We start from the raw sequence: 15,995 nt of genomic DNA, 5'->3' as shown, positions 1-15,995 counted from the left end.
GGCCTTTGGACACTGTATAATAAATGCTCTGGCAGTGCTTACAACTGGGATCTTTTTGATAGGGGGTATAATATTAAATATTTCAGAAATTGTCTACTTATTTATGTAAGCTGTTTGGAGACCTTGTGTATTACATTTTGTGCTCTCCTTTGTGTGGCAATTGCACATAGATTTAATTTTTCAGTGTTTGTTGACTGCTGTTGAATAGTTTGGGAGGAAATCATATAGAAGTTGTGTAACATACAATACCATTCATTGAATGTCTCAGCAACATGCAGGGTAGACTATGATTCAGGGAAACAGGCTACACAAGAAAATCACACAACAGTCATAGCAGTTTCTCACAAAGAATAGCAATTGTCAAAAATCACACTATTTAATGGTGATTTATTTTTGTACGACTATCATATATGTAGATTGTGACTTGAAGTCATAAATAAATGTTTGGAACTCAGTGATTCCCAAGCAGAAATAAATTAATTGTAAGCAAATCTTAGGAGTCCTTAGGGTCATTGTATGTGCATCTTGGGAGTACTTAGGATAATTGTATGTGAGTGTTGGGAGTACTTAGGATCATTGTATGTGAGTGTTGGGAGTACTTAGGATCATTGTATGTGAGTGTTGGGAGTACTTACATTCTGTGTATGCAAGTCAACAATAATGTAATGTAATAATGCAATGCAACTACTTCCTGAGGAAAGTTGTTGTGTGCTTCTACCCCAATCGGTAAAAAAATGTTTCTTTTACATCTCCCCAAGGCATTCATTACTATATTACATGATCATGTTATCTTTCAGTTAGTCTATTACAAATACAGCAATATTGGGGAGATATGGCTGCATTCACATTTAATTCTGGTTAATTGGGTAAGACACATATTTTTGATTGCATTACAAAACAATTTATGCTTGGACAATGCACAATACAAAAGCTGTGGACATTTTAACATATTGTCAATTCCAAAAGAATCATTTAAGTTAAAGTATGCAAATGAAGAAAGACACTAGCATATTGTGATAACATGTAGACTACACGTGATTCCATAAAGCTTTGACCCCTCACAGCACCCATATAAGGCATGAGTAAATATTAGTAGAGCAATATTTATTTTATTTTTTATTTTTTACATTTGTTAACCAGGGGTGTCTGACTGAACCAAAAAGGCCCTTTTGCAGCAGAGTCCTGGGAAGAAAAGCTCCACATAGAAAAACTACAGATACATTTAGATATTTAGACATGATCAGTATACACACAAATTACAATATACATGTTTTTACAGTGGTATGCAACACATCAGCAGTTACAGTAGAAAGAACAAACAAGAAAATATTAATTTAAAAATAAAGGTAATTAATAGATTTGTGGTGTACAGCTGAAATTTGGAACATAGGTAGAATACATACATTGTACATTAGCCAGTGTTTGTGAGTAAGACTGAAAACTATTGTCAAGTACTCTAGGTTCAGTATGTGTACCTTATCCACTTTCACTAGCCTGGGGAGCAGTCATAGCACTGCCAACTTTGCTTGAGATGTTGCCTAATGATGTTTTTAAAGGAAGCTTTGGCCGATATGTTTTGTATGCTAGTGGGGAGACAGTTCCATTTTTTAGCCACTGAACTACTATATAGTGTGTCTCCAAAGCTATTGTAGCTGTTGGTGACTTCTAGTAGTAGTTTGCTTAATGATCTAAGAGGCCTTTTGGCTAACTGATGTTGTACTATGTTTTTGAGGGCAGGACACTTATTGGGGAGGTAATAGATAGAATGACAGAGGCAGAGCTGATTGTAGGTTAGGAGGTTGGGCAGTTCAAGCCAGTGGAGCTGTCTCAAAGCAGTACAGTGATGAGTTCTATATGAGCAATTTTCAGCAAAGCGGGCAATTCTGTTATAGCAGGCTTCCATTTTGCTTAGTTCAGTTTTGTTGAGATTAGTCAGAATGGGAGATGCATAGAGTAGGGTGGATAGAAGTTGGGAGTGAGCAATGGCTGATCTTGTGTTGTTGGTAAGAAATGGTTTGATACGGTAGAGTGATCCCAGTTTGGTATGTAAAGTTGAGATGCCTATCAAATTTTAGGTGGGAGTCTATGGTTATTCCCAATAGCTTATCCTGTGCCACTGGAGCAATTGGAGTAGCATTTGTGGAGTAGATAGTGAATTGACTGTTATCAGTGTTTTTGTTAGAACTGGTTATAATAATACGCTGAGTTTTCTTTGGATTGAAGATAAGTTGGGTTTTGGTAAGGTAGTTTTTAACGTCAGGGAATGCTGGTTAAGTTGTTTGCAGGAGGGTGGGAATGTTTTGTGCAGCACAGATTAAGGTAGTATCATCTGCATATTGAATGATAGATGCATGCTGTGTGGAGGTGTGGAGGTTATTTGTGAAGACTGTGAATAGTAGTGGTCCTAAGATAGAACCCTGTGGGACTCCTGTAGTTATGGGCAGCTGAGAAGAGGGAGAATTTTCCCATTTTACAACTTGGTACCTGCCAGTTAAGTAGCTTTGGAACCAGGTAAGAGTGGAATTTGGTAGGTGATATTGGTTTAGTTTGTTTAGCAAGATTTGGTGCGAGAATGTGTCAAATGCTTTGGACATATCCAAAAAAAGAGTTGACACATGCAGGCCTTCATTTTTGAGATGGTTTACTGTGTCTGTGAAGCAGAGGAGGGCTGTAGTGGTACTATGGGCAGATCTGAAAACATGCTGAGTAGGTGACAGGATGTTGCTGTCTAGGAGATATTTTAGCACCTGGGTATGGATGCAGTTTTCTAGGATTTTGGTCAGGGGGGAGAGTAAAGCAATGGGTCTGTAGTTATTAAGTTCAGTGGAGGTCCCACCTTTATAAATGGGTGTAACATAGAATATTTTCTAGAGTTTGGGCACATAGTTTTCAACAATTGATCTGTTTATGAGAGTGGAGATTGGGATAGCAATAGCATCTGCTGCGAGTTTCAAGAAATAGCTGAGGAGTAGGTTGGCTGCTGTTGATGAGGTTTTTAGTTTGTAGAGCATGCTTTTGATTGAAGTGGTGGAAACTGTTTTGAGGGTAAAGCTTGTATTAGTGTTATTTGTGTTGGGGGGATAGTGAGGGTAGGAACTGTCCTGTGATACTAAGCATAGAATTGAGTTCACAAAGTGGGAGTTGAACTGGGTTTCAATGGGAACTTTAGTGTCAGGGGTGGTTGGTTTGGGGGGTAGCCTTTTGGGTGGATTTTAGTAGCTGGTTTGCATTTTTCCAAAGTTTTGGGGGGTTGTGTTGGTATTTAGTTTGTAATATCATGTAGTAGGAATTTTTGTCCAGCCTAATGCATTTTTTTGCACGGTTGCGCAGTTCTTGGCACTTAGTTAGGCTTTGTGTTTCTTTGTTTTTTTGATAGTAAAGCCAGGCAGTGTCTCTGGACTTGAGGATTTGTTTGGTTTATTTACCGAGCCAGGGGTTTGTAGAGGTTCTAACCTTGATTTTGTGCAATGGAGCGACAGTGTCTAAGTGTTGTAGAAATGTTTTGTTGAAATATGCTACAGCCTGGTCAAGTGGGAGGGTTTTTAGAGGGGTCTAGTCACAGTTACAGAGTAAAGTATTGAGGACCTCAGGAGAGAATTTTTTTGTGTTTCTAGTGGATTTATAGTTAGTGGTTTTGCATATGCTTGTTCTACTACGTATAAGGTATATTATGTTGTGGTCACTTAAGGTGTCTGGGAGACTGCCTGTGTGGGGGTACAATGTGGGGTTGTTAGCTAGGACCCAGTCAAGGATGGATTCCCTTTTAGATTTTTTATCACATCTAGTTGGAATTTGGACTAGCTGCTGGTAGCCATGTAGATTTATTAGATTACTTGGTGGTTGTGATATACAGGTGAACTAATCTCGGTTGAAATCCTCCAGAGTAAGGGTTTCATGTGAGTATGTGGAAGAACACCAGGATAAGAAGTCTTCAAAGCTAGCAGGTGTATTACCAGATGGAATATAGATCACAATTGTGGTGATTACCTTTTTAGGGTGAAGTTGAAGTTGTGAGATAAGTATGTCCCAATTATTGGGGGAGAGGTAGGAGTTTGATTTGGACTTATACAGTAAAGCAGTTCCACCCCTTTTACAAACTGGTCTGTCTTGTCTAATGATATGGTAGCTGGTAGGGAGAACTGAGTTAGCTATGATTTTAGTTAGCCAGATTTCTGTTAAAGCAACTATGTCTGGGGAGCAGTGTGCTTTTGTGGCCTGGAGTTCAGGTATTTTATTTTTGATACTTCTAATATTAATATTTAGCATTATAAGATGGTTGGTTTTGCTGCTGTTGTTGATTTGCCCAGGGATGAAGATAGTGGTGGTGTTATATTCTGACATTTGTGTTGGAGCAGTTTGTGTTAGACAGGATAGATTTGGGCCTGGATTGGGGTGGATATCCCCACTTATGGTGAGCCTGGTGTTAAAATGGTGATACCAATGTTGGAGTTTGGTGATGAGTGTGAGAAAGTATTGTGTTTTTTTGGAGTAGGAATGAGAGCATATGTGTTTAGTTCTGAATTGGTCTGTTATGTAATTCTTGAACAATTGTGAGCAGATATTATTACAATGTGCGGTGTCTGTATATCAGAGTGCATAATATAGTGTTGTGCTACTAAGTTTAGGAATATTGCTAGAGTGATAACTTGTGGAGTTATAAATAATTATGAGAAGACAGACTAGACTTAGTTGTGTGATAGTCATGGTTATAAAGTTTAAGTTGGTTCTAGGTGGGGGTCTGGATAGGAATTATAGGGTAGCAGTATATGTGGATGGGTAAGTAGTGTGAGGTCATGTAATAATGCCTAGCGGGAATGAGAGTGGTTGAGAGTATTTTGTGGTATAGCAAGTTGGTGTGGTGTAATGTGATCTGACTTGAGGAGCTGTGATTGGTGGAGGTGATGTGAGGTTGAGCTGTAAGTGTGGCTGTGATTACTATAAATGTAGAGGTAGTGAGGGCAGGGGAGCGGAGAGAGCCCACCAAGACAAGAGTGATGGGCAGCAAAAAGTAAGTGTTACTTTACAAATCTGAATACTTTAAACAAATTACAGAGGTCTAATGGCTTACCAGCAAGCAGAAAGTGTTACTTTATAAATCTGAACACTTTAAACAAATTCCTGAGGAATAATGGCTTACCAGCAAGCAGAATTCAATTGCTAAAGAGCACTTGTGTCCTGGTGGGAGACTAGTAATTTAAAGATGACTCCATGTTCAGCAGGATTCTAATATAGACTTAGTATTGGGGGAGGGGGATAGCACAAGGGGTGTAAACCATGTGGAATGCAAAGAAACCAGCAAACCCAGAGAGGCAATCAGTGGAAATCTATCAGTGAAGGCCTCAGAGGGGGTAAGTAATAATTCAAACTCTACCTGTAAAGTGAAGGAGGGAAGAGACAGCAAAGTTTATTAAGGCTGGGAGTGTGTCTTCACATTGACTTGCTTATTAGTAGCCAGTTTGTGCACAGATTAGAGTAGGGAGATACATTAGCAATGAAGGGGAATGTATAGAGATGCAAATAAACAGGTGGGCCTCAAGTGATACAAACTAAGGCAGAAAGCACTGAGAGGGCTGCTTGATGGTTAATTTAATCACATGTGGGCCTCAAGTGATACAAACTAAGGCAGAAAGCACTGAGAGGGCTGCTTGATGGCTAATTTAATCACAGAGTTCTGAATGAAATGTATACTGTCTACTGGACAGTTAGGATTACTGCACTAGCTGGGGGGGGGGTGACACAAGGCTACAACAGTCAGTTTTATTAGCATGCTGAGAACTACTAAGAAATACTGCCAATGTTATAGCTTCACTCTCATAAAACATACAAGTAGAATGCCTGGGTGGACTAACCCTGCTCTTGAGGCTCAAAATGTATATCCTTGTTTAGTTTTGCAGTACTGATTCCTTCTTATACTATATGGGTGGGGTGGTACCCGCAGACTGCAGAGTTGCTTGAGTGTGCTCCTGCTCTTGAGGCTCAAAATGTATATCCTTATTTAGTTTTGCAGTACTAATTCCTTCTTATACTGTATGGGTGGGGTGGTAGCCGCAGACTGCAGAGTTGCTTGGATACAGAATTTTAGGCAGATGGCAAAAAACTGAATTAGATCTATGCTTTCATTCATGGCAGCAACTGCCCTGCAGGCAAATATGCTGATGGTAGAGGAGCTGTTACCAACTTCTGAATACTCTGCAGCAGGAAAACCCCAACTAGGTGTCACCAGTGTCTCCTGCAGTGTAATCTGTCTGACCATGAGTAATTTAATTGGTGTCAACTGAAGATAGAGTAGGTACCGGCTTAGAGTTGCAACCTGATTAGTTTTGAATGGGTTATTTATGGACTGTTGACTTGCAGCCTGCTGCTTGCATTAAATGTGAGCAGAAAAGGAAACATCCTAGTTTGTCTGTAATACTTTAAATGTTTCCTTTTCTTTCACAGTAGACAGGTATTCACGGCATGGCAATGTGCTAGTGATAAGAAACGTGACATACTATAGGTATGACAGATATGCAGAGACATATGGTACACTTGTCATGACAATAGCAACCCAGGGGACTTTGACATACACATAACCTGTTGCTTCAGACACCACCTCTGTACATAAATCTCATATGTTTTACCACACTTGTAATGACATTCATCATCTGTAAATGCAGCAGCCCTTGCGACCAAACCACACCAACCATAGGTGAATCCAGTATTACCCACACCCAGCCATGGGTTATTGCTATAAGAACCACCTATGCTGAAGAAATGCTGATTTTGTATTTTGTATGTGTAGATAACTTAGCCATATTAGATTCACTTTTGTGATTCTCACGATGATGCTGTCATGTTCAGAATAAAACCTATTTGCCACAGTGAGTTATGTATGATTTATGTCTCCAAGGATTTAATTTGAGACAAACTACAGTCAGACATTTTCAAGTAGAAGCTGTTGACTACCATGCCAAGCTTCAGAAAAACTATGAAATTTCTTTACGTGCTTTTGTAGTTCTTCTAAGAATTTGGAAGTACAGATCAGGGTAGCATCATCAGCATATTATACAATGGCGGCATATTTACCAGTGATGTGAAAGTTATGAAAATATTGAAAACTAGATGGAGTATGGAACATTGGAGAATACCTACTGATATAAGGAAAAAGAAGAGATGTGATTTTTCCATTTTAATGCTTGATGCCTAATGGACAGGTAGCTTTCAGACCAGGACAGTGAGCTATTAAGAACCATAGGAAGGATAGTTGCAAATTAATTTTCACTGGGAAACTGTGTCAAAGGCTTCTGATAGAACAAATTATATCATAAATTAGGTTAACTGTATTTCTATTTTGATTTATGCAAGGTGAAACTGAGAAGGCTAAAGTTGTACTGTAAAAGGGCCCAAAAATATGTTGTGTGGGAAATATCAGGTTATTTTCAGTGATAAGCTAAATTAGCTGAGATTGGATGATTTATTTTTTTTAGTATTTCAGATAGGGATGAAATAATTGCTGTTGGTCTGGAGCTGGTAAAATTTGTTGAGGAGCCATCTTTGTGTAAAGATAGTATGAATGATTTTTTCCACAGGTTAGGGGCATAGTTTTCAGTTATGGAATGGTTAATAAAAATGGAGACAGGATAAGCTAATACATCATGAAATTTTGATGAATGCTTTGTGGAGACTATCACTCTGCCAGAGTGTAGGGTTTCATTTTAAAAAAGTATGTTTTATATCTTTCAGTTGGGAACTGGTTGAAAGGAGAGGGTTTTAGAGTGTTAGGAGGTTGAGTCAGATTGTAAGTGATGAGTATTAAATTGTTTATCATTTTGTGGATCTAGAAGGGGGTGGTTTGGAGGCATGGACAGAATTTAGTAGCTTGTTAATTGAAGACCAGAAAACTCTGTAATTGTTTTGTGATGAATTTTGGTAATTTATGTGATATGTTTTTTTGTCTAATCCTATTTTTGGCCATGTTTCTTAGATGGATGAAGGCCTGAAGGTTTGCTTTGGTGTCAGTATTTTCCATGCCTTCCATGCTTTATCTCTCTGTTATATTAGTTGTTTGGTTTGTGTGGAAAGGAAAGCCAAGGAGCAGAAACAGCTCTTACTGTTTTGAATCTAATGGGAGCGTAATCATTCAGAATATTTAAGAATGTTATATTGAAGAGATATACAGCTTCATCAATAAAGAACGTTAGCAATGGCCTCCAGCGGAAGGACTTTAGGGTTTTGATGAAGAGATCTTTCTGGAAGGAAGACAACTTCTATATTTGGCTGTAGTGATACTGTTTGTGAATGGAGTTAGGATATTCATTGGGAAAGTAAATAGGTGGTCGCTTAAGGTGTCAGGGAGATTGCCACTAGTTTTGCGTTTGTATGGGGTATTACTGCGTATCCAACCAGGATGGACATTGATATCACTAATCTTATTATAGCGGGTTGGCATAGAGATAAATTGAGTGAAACCACATATGTTTATGGAAGTACTTGATGAGTCATTGTACAGTGTTAGGTAATCAATACTGAAATCACCTAATATTTATTTATTTATTAATTCATTAACATTTGATTACTGGGAAAGTCTGAATAGATAGGAGCCCACTTTCAGTGGAAGCTTGGGGGAAATAATGCTCCAAAGTATTACAAAACATTTTAAGAAAAATAATTGTACAATCTTTAAAATCAATATAAAAATCAACTACAGTTTAAATAATTATACCAAATTAGACATAATATGAAAACATTGGTTAAGAACAGATACAAGTTATATGACAATGATTTAATATTTAGAGAATTTTTAGATTGTTTATAGAGAAATTAAAGGTAAGTTGGTAAAATAAAAACTGGAATTGCAATATGAAGTAAGAAAAAGGTAGGGTTGTGGTATATTTAAGCAATAACCGATGATTGGGCGATGGGTATATTGAGTATTTACCCAAGGTTTGCGTGGTTTGATCACAAAGGTGAAGCCCAAGTGATTAAACAAAGCCAGCCATGGGTAAATCCTCATATACTCACACCCACTAGTTGGTTTTTGCTTTTATACAACAACAATATTTAAGAAATAAATTGCTTACTTTTCTTAAGTAATGTCTCTGTATAACAGCACTGTAGTATTCCTCCATGTTGTTTCCTCATTCTTGCGCATTTGTTGATGTACTGCGCATGTGTATGAGACTTACGTTCCCATGCTTGCACAGTACATCAGTGCTGTTAAAAACAAGCAATGGAGAAAGGAAGATCACCATTTTTTAACTATAAAATTTGGACAGTTTAAAAATATGAGAGAGACAGGGCAGAAATAAAAGAAAAATCAGGTATGTTTCTTTAGTTTTGCAGAACGTACCTTGCTTTTGCTCTGCCCTCCATGCATACCTCTCAACCTCTTAGATCAAGAAATGTGGAGAAAGCCTTACATAATTAAGGACAAAGACCCCAAGATAGGGACCGATTGTAAATGTTCCTCTTATAAACTTAGAAAGCTGCTAGAATAATCAGATTTATATTATTGTACATTGTCTGAGGGATAAAAAGACAGAAACTGAAATGTGTGTCATTATTTTGTGACTTCACTCTTCATGTGCTAGAAAACCACAAATCTTATGAGGAACATACCAAAAATATGGTGTAAAAGTCTGGACATTATGTGAAACTCTGGACAGCTGAGACATATTCCTCAGTAGCATATACCAATAGAAGAAAGTCTAGCTGTTCAATAGTACTTCAGTGACCGGACCTTTTTCTATTGGTATGTGCTTGATTTGCAACAGACATACTGGTTGGGCTGACCAAGCAGTACACAAGTTTTTGAATAGTATTGAGCTATCGTTATATAATTAGAAATCCAGGAGAGAGAAATTTATAGAAATAAGGAAGTGAGTGAAAAAGGGAGAGTAAGAAGGTGTAAAGGTGAACAGGTATTAGTTCACTTTTAAGGATATCAATTTATCCAGGTGTTGAGCAAGATCAAAGCCAGTTTTTGGCTAAGAAGTCTTTCAGAATTGTTTTGAAGGATGTCAGGGAGGGTACTGACCTGATGGATTCAGGTAAGGAGTTCTTGGCCTTAGCAATATGGCCAGCAGATCTGATAGGTTTGTAGATAGACAAGAGTTTTTGGTCATTGGATCATAATGACCAACTAGGAACATAGCTATGTAGAATGTTATTTAGTGTTGGACAAGCAGATGAATGCTGGATAATTTTATAGATGATAAGAAGTTACCATGAGGTAGTTCTAACCAATTTGGGCTTTTTAGTGCTATACAGTGGTGGATTCTGAAAGGGGTATTTAGTGCAAATTTAGAACGTTGTTATAACATTGTTTAGGTTTTGATTTTTGTGATGCCTGAAGGGTAGTGAGGATGGGAGTGCCATAAAGAAGTGTGGGGAAGAGATAAGTAGTGGCAAATGTAGCTTTAGTGGCATTGGTGAGAAAGTTTTTTGCTCTATAAAGCATCCCTAGTGTTTGATGAGTTTTTCATATTCAATTTTGTATATGCAGTTTGAATTTAAAATTATCATCCACTTTTATCCCTAATAATTTGTTACAAGAAATGACTTCGGTGGTTGTATAATCAACAGAGAGGACTTTAAAGTTTGTTTTTTCATGAGAGTGGGTTTGGGGGAAAAGTAGTTTTTGGTTTTTTTTTGTTTGTTTTTTTTTTTAGGGTTAAGCATGAGTTATGAATTACAAAGCCATGTTTCAGTGACTTTTTAAACTTCCTGAGTAATTTTTTGGAGGTGTGCCATGCTGTCAGATAGGTTGTGGAAATGAGTGTGGAGTCATGTACATACTGTATTATAGAGGCCTGTTGTGTGGATGGTGAGAATGTTAACGAGGAAATGACCAAGGATAGAGCCTTGTGGTACACTGATGGTCACTGGGAGGTATGGAGAGAAGATGCGGTGCCATTTTACTAACTGATACCTATCTGATAGGTAGCTTTTGAACCACAGAAGGCTGGGCTCAGAGAGATCTAATGAGGACATTTGAAGTAGAAGTTTGCTGTGATGAACTCTTTCAAAAGCTTAGGCAATTATAAAAATAAGGAGGAGACTAGTTTGCCGCTATCTCTAACTTCATTGACAGTATCTATACAAGTTAGAAGTGCATTGTTATTACTGTGGGAAGGATGGAAGCCATGTTGTGTGGGGAAAGGAGTTCTTCCTGCTGGAGATATTTTAGCAATTGTTTTTTAATACATTTTTCAAGCATTTTTGAGAGGAGAGATACGATTGCTATAGGTCTAAAGTTAATAATATCTGTTGAATTTCCTCCTTTGTGCAGAGGGATTATGTTTTACTTTTTCCTGAGAGAGGGAATGTGGGATTCCTGGAATGCCCTAATTATAAAGATTGATACAGGACAGGTAATGCTGTCAGCTCCTGTTTTAATGTACTTGCTTGGAAGGTCATCAGCTGAAGCAGAGCATGGTTTGAGTTTAAGAGTAGTTTTATATATAGGATGTATTGTCATTGTACAATAGCCTGTGGTCACTACATCCATCCACGATACTGTAGGAGCTATGCCACAACGCCCAATTCCCAAATGTTTTCACCAAGAATTTTGTCATTGTACAATATCCTCTGTTCACTACATCTGACCCTGATGCTGCAGGAACTCTGCCACACGGCCCAACTCTCAAATGTTTTCACTGACAATTTTGTCATTGTACAATGTAAGCAAATTTAACTTGAAGATCCTTGCTGTGTATTAACTTAAAACTAGTCAAATGTGTGCCTGCCTGTGCTGAACATTGGCTTTAACACCCTCCACTCCAAAAGAGTTGTCATTGCACTCTAAGGACCACTTGCTGTAATGTAATGTAATGTCAGTTGATGGTGTTTGGTTAATTTCATGAATGTTCTCTACATGATGGTTTTATATTGTGCTTTTTAGTGTAGTGCTGAGTTATGATAACTTGCTCTATATATTCACTGTATTACTGTGGTTCTCTGTCATTATACCTCCTGCTAACCTACTTTGAGCTTACATTCATAAACTTTCTTACCTTCTCTCTACTCATATACTTTCCCCTTTTTCACTTTTTCTGACTCACTGTGGCCCTTCTTCCATCTCTTTTTATAATAAGTATTAACTGTATTGCCTCAATATGTCAGTTTAGTATTTTTCTCTTTTCTTTCCTTTCAGAGCCCGTGGTCACAACATCCATCCCAGATATTGCAAGAGCTCTGACACAAGACCCAACTCCCAAATGTTTTCACTGAAAATTTTGTCATTATGCAATGTAAGCAAATTTAACTTGAACAACCTTGCTGTTTATTAACTTTAACTAGTCAAATATGTGCCTGCCTTTGCAGGAAATTGGCTTTAACATCCCCTCCCCTCTCCTCCAAAAGAGTTGTCCTTGCACTCTAAGGATCACTTACTAAGTTGGCCACTGTCCTTTCTCTTGACCAATAGATTACACTGTATATGGCAGTTACTTTGTCACTCTAGCTTCCAGATTTCTGCATTCAGGAAACAAAAGAAAACCTGTTCTGCTCTGTACCTCTCTGTTAATTGCTTTGTACTGTTTTAAACTGATTACTTTCTGTTATAATTTGACATGAGGGTGGAAGCCTGCTACACTCAGCTTCACTTTTCTCCCCTACCCTACTCCCAATTCTCACCCACCTCCTCTTACTCTATTATACTTAACACATACACTTTTCACTTGTTACTCTTATTCCCTAACCCTTCCAAGCAGCTTTACTATTATCTTACAAACATTCCTGTTTCTCTTTACCTAATTCCCAACTTCCATTTAATCTTTTAGCACCATTCCCAATGACCTTTCTCCCACTCATATTGCCTTGTACTTTATTCATTCATAGTCACACCCCTCCTAACAGCACCAATATATTCTACATTGTATCTTCAACTTTTCCCAAATAATCCCTCACTCCTTCCTATTATAACTACATCCCCATACTGTAGCTTTTTAAACCCCTCTATTCTTCACATTCTAGAGAAGATACTCAGACAAACTAACTCTCTTCCTTTATAGAAAATACCTCTTTCCTACCTACTCTCTACCAGCTTCCAAACTCCACCACCACTAAATATCCTTCTTCCCTGTGGCTTCTTTTCCCTTTTTGATACCTACTTCCCCACTACAGATAACAATAACATACAGATCCCTTTACTTAATCATGCTACTTCACAACTTATCCTGTATTTTACTCCTCTTATTTGGCCATCTCTCATCCCAGCATGACTGTATAATACCTCTCAGCATTTCTCCAACTCCATACCAACCGCCTATTCATACTTCCTCCCTATGCTCTCCACATATCACACCAACTCTATTTAATGATGTCCCTCACCTTTACTCCAAATATAGACTGATTAACTTCATATCTACTCAAACCAAAACAAAATTAAGTGGAGAAATGCTATCCAAAAAAAGCAAGTATCAGTAATTCACCAATATATTAAAATTCTTCTAGGAGGAAACATTCACTCTAATCCTGCCCCTACCTATCACAATGAACATCAAGACAATTCTCTTCCGCACAGTACTCTAACCCTAGAATGGTCAATCTCCAACTCTGCTAATCTAATCTTCACTGCCATCAATGTTAGTAGCAAAATCACTAAACTACATGCCTGGATTACCCAATATACTCCTGATATTTTTGCTGTAACTGAAACCTGGCTTAAACCCCGGATAAACAACCCCAAAATGACACCTTCCAGCTATAATATCATCTGTAATAACCATATAAAGAGGAAGAGTGGTGGTATTTCTTTAATATTTCTCAACAACTACTACATTTCCCCTTACAAGAAACCAGTGCCGAAATTCAGTTCAGCCGACCCAAACAAATATATATTGCTCTTCATTACACCCCTCCTGGTGACAATACAGCTACACTGGTAGATGTTCTACATTGGATATACATAACAATTCCACAACAAAAATACCATTAGGTGATGTGAATGTCAGTTTGTTGGACATAAACTCTAACTCTTTATATCTAGCATCAATATATTTGTCTTCACACAACTAATTAATAACCCCACACATTTTAACAATTCTAAATTAGAATGGATCCTAGTATCAGACCCTAACAAATGCACCACTACAGGTACAATGTTTGACTCTTTCATTGACCATCTCACAATCAATACAACCAGACATCTCACAAGTCCACATAAACAGCATATTTATAAAATAGTATGTATCCTTTCCAAGTTTAACTCAGAAACTTTCATTACTACCCTATTATCTATTAACTGGAACTTCCTAAAAATCCTCCCCTTAGATGATGCTGAAAATAAATTCAATACAACTTTTCTGAATATCCTAAATTTGCACCTCCTATTTATTTATTTACTGATATTTGTTTACTGGGATAGTCCAACTGGGCCAGTCATAGCCCATTTTCAGTGGAGACCCGGGGAGAAAAGCTCCAAAACATAGAGATATAAGTAATACAATAAAGTTTAAATACAAAGTATACCAAAGGAGAGAAGATGAGTTACAAGAAATACAATAAATTTTTAAATACAAAATGAAACGAGGCATAAATAACAAGCTTGGTATTTTTAGATACTCTGTCTAATAGCAGGTACCTGGAAGAATTTCATAGCATTACAAAAGAAAAAAAAAACATAAGCATTTTTCTGTGTATTCGTCCAGTTGTTGTTTATTTCAAAAGAGCACTAGGGTAAGAGTATTGAAAGTGTAGTTTTTGCTCAAAACAAGAAAAAATAAATAAGAGGACATTGGATATATAAAGGAAAGACAGGACATCAGGATTTAGTGAGGGGAGGTTATGGTTAGCTAGTACATAGAAAGGATGAGTGAGATGTAGGTCAATAAATAAATAAATATTCTTTATTATCCATTAAGTTTTCAATTTTCCACCAGATTTTTGCCTCTCTTCTATTCTCAAAAGTCTTATATAACCTACTGTCCTTTCTCTTTTGGTTAGATCATTTCTCTAATAGTTGAATAATTTTTGTTTGTTTTCCTCTTTTTAACACCTCAGTGTTATATTTAGCAAGTATTTTTAGGAGTCCTCTATATTTCATCCACTTGTTCTCTTCAGTACCATATTTTTGCTTATTTCATCCTAAATCATTCTTTTCTTGCCTACTTGTAATTGTTCCCAGTAGATTGCTTCATTTTCCGTGCATGTCCAATCCTTCAAAATAGTTGTATCTACTCAAGACAAGGATTTACCTAGCCAAATGGGCTATAATTTGAATCCCACTAGGCCCAGGTTTCTCATTTCAAGTTGCTATCTACTAGTTTCCCCTGTAATGCTATATTTTTTTAGTGTATGAATTTTGAGCCAGCTTAATCCAAATATTATCACATATGTCTACATGCCACAGTTCTTCCTATGCAATTACCATCCCTTTCCAGTTTGAAACATACTTATTGTCTTGCAGGTAGCCTTTAATCTCAACTGTGTTGGTGTATGGTAATTCTCCAGGTCCTGCACAGTTATGCCACCCTCACTCTTTGGACTTAACATCATGTCCCACCCTACTCTCAGTCTTCGCCTTTCCCACAGATACCTACTTATTCCCTTTTTAAAATTCAACCATTCCCTTTGTTCTGGTATATGGATAAAAAGCCCATCCTACATATAGTACAAGTAGTATTACAAACAGCTTTACTGACAGTATCTTCAGATCTAGATCTAATTTTATTTTGTCCCACTTCCTTATCATTTTTCTCTAATCTCCTTCCAAGTTTCCTTTGGGGAATTATACTGATTCCTTTGTTATCCATATACCTAGATACTTCAACTGGTAATGTCCCCATAAACTGAGGTATTCATGAATCATTCTACATGACGGAATATAAATTATATTTATTACTTTTGTTTTATCCTCATTTATCTTGAATCCTGCTATTTTCCTAAATTTCCTTAGTATCTCAAATAATCTGTCCATATCCTTGTTGGAGTCTGTCAAAAAATGTATTACATCATCGGCATATGTTGCTAATTTATATTATACATTTTCCCTTCCCAACCCATTTAGTTCTAAT

This window comes from Protopterus annectens, chromosome 1.part1 (assembly GCF_019279795.1).
Source record: "Protopterus annectens isolate FY-2018-M chromosome 1.part1, PAN1.0, whole genome shotgun sequence".
In the NCBI taxonomy this organism is placed as follows: Eukaryota; Metazoa; Chordata; order Ceratodontiformes; family Protopteridae; genus Protopterus; species Protopterus annectens.
This window is presented reverse-complemented; position numbering follows the sequence as displayed.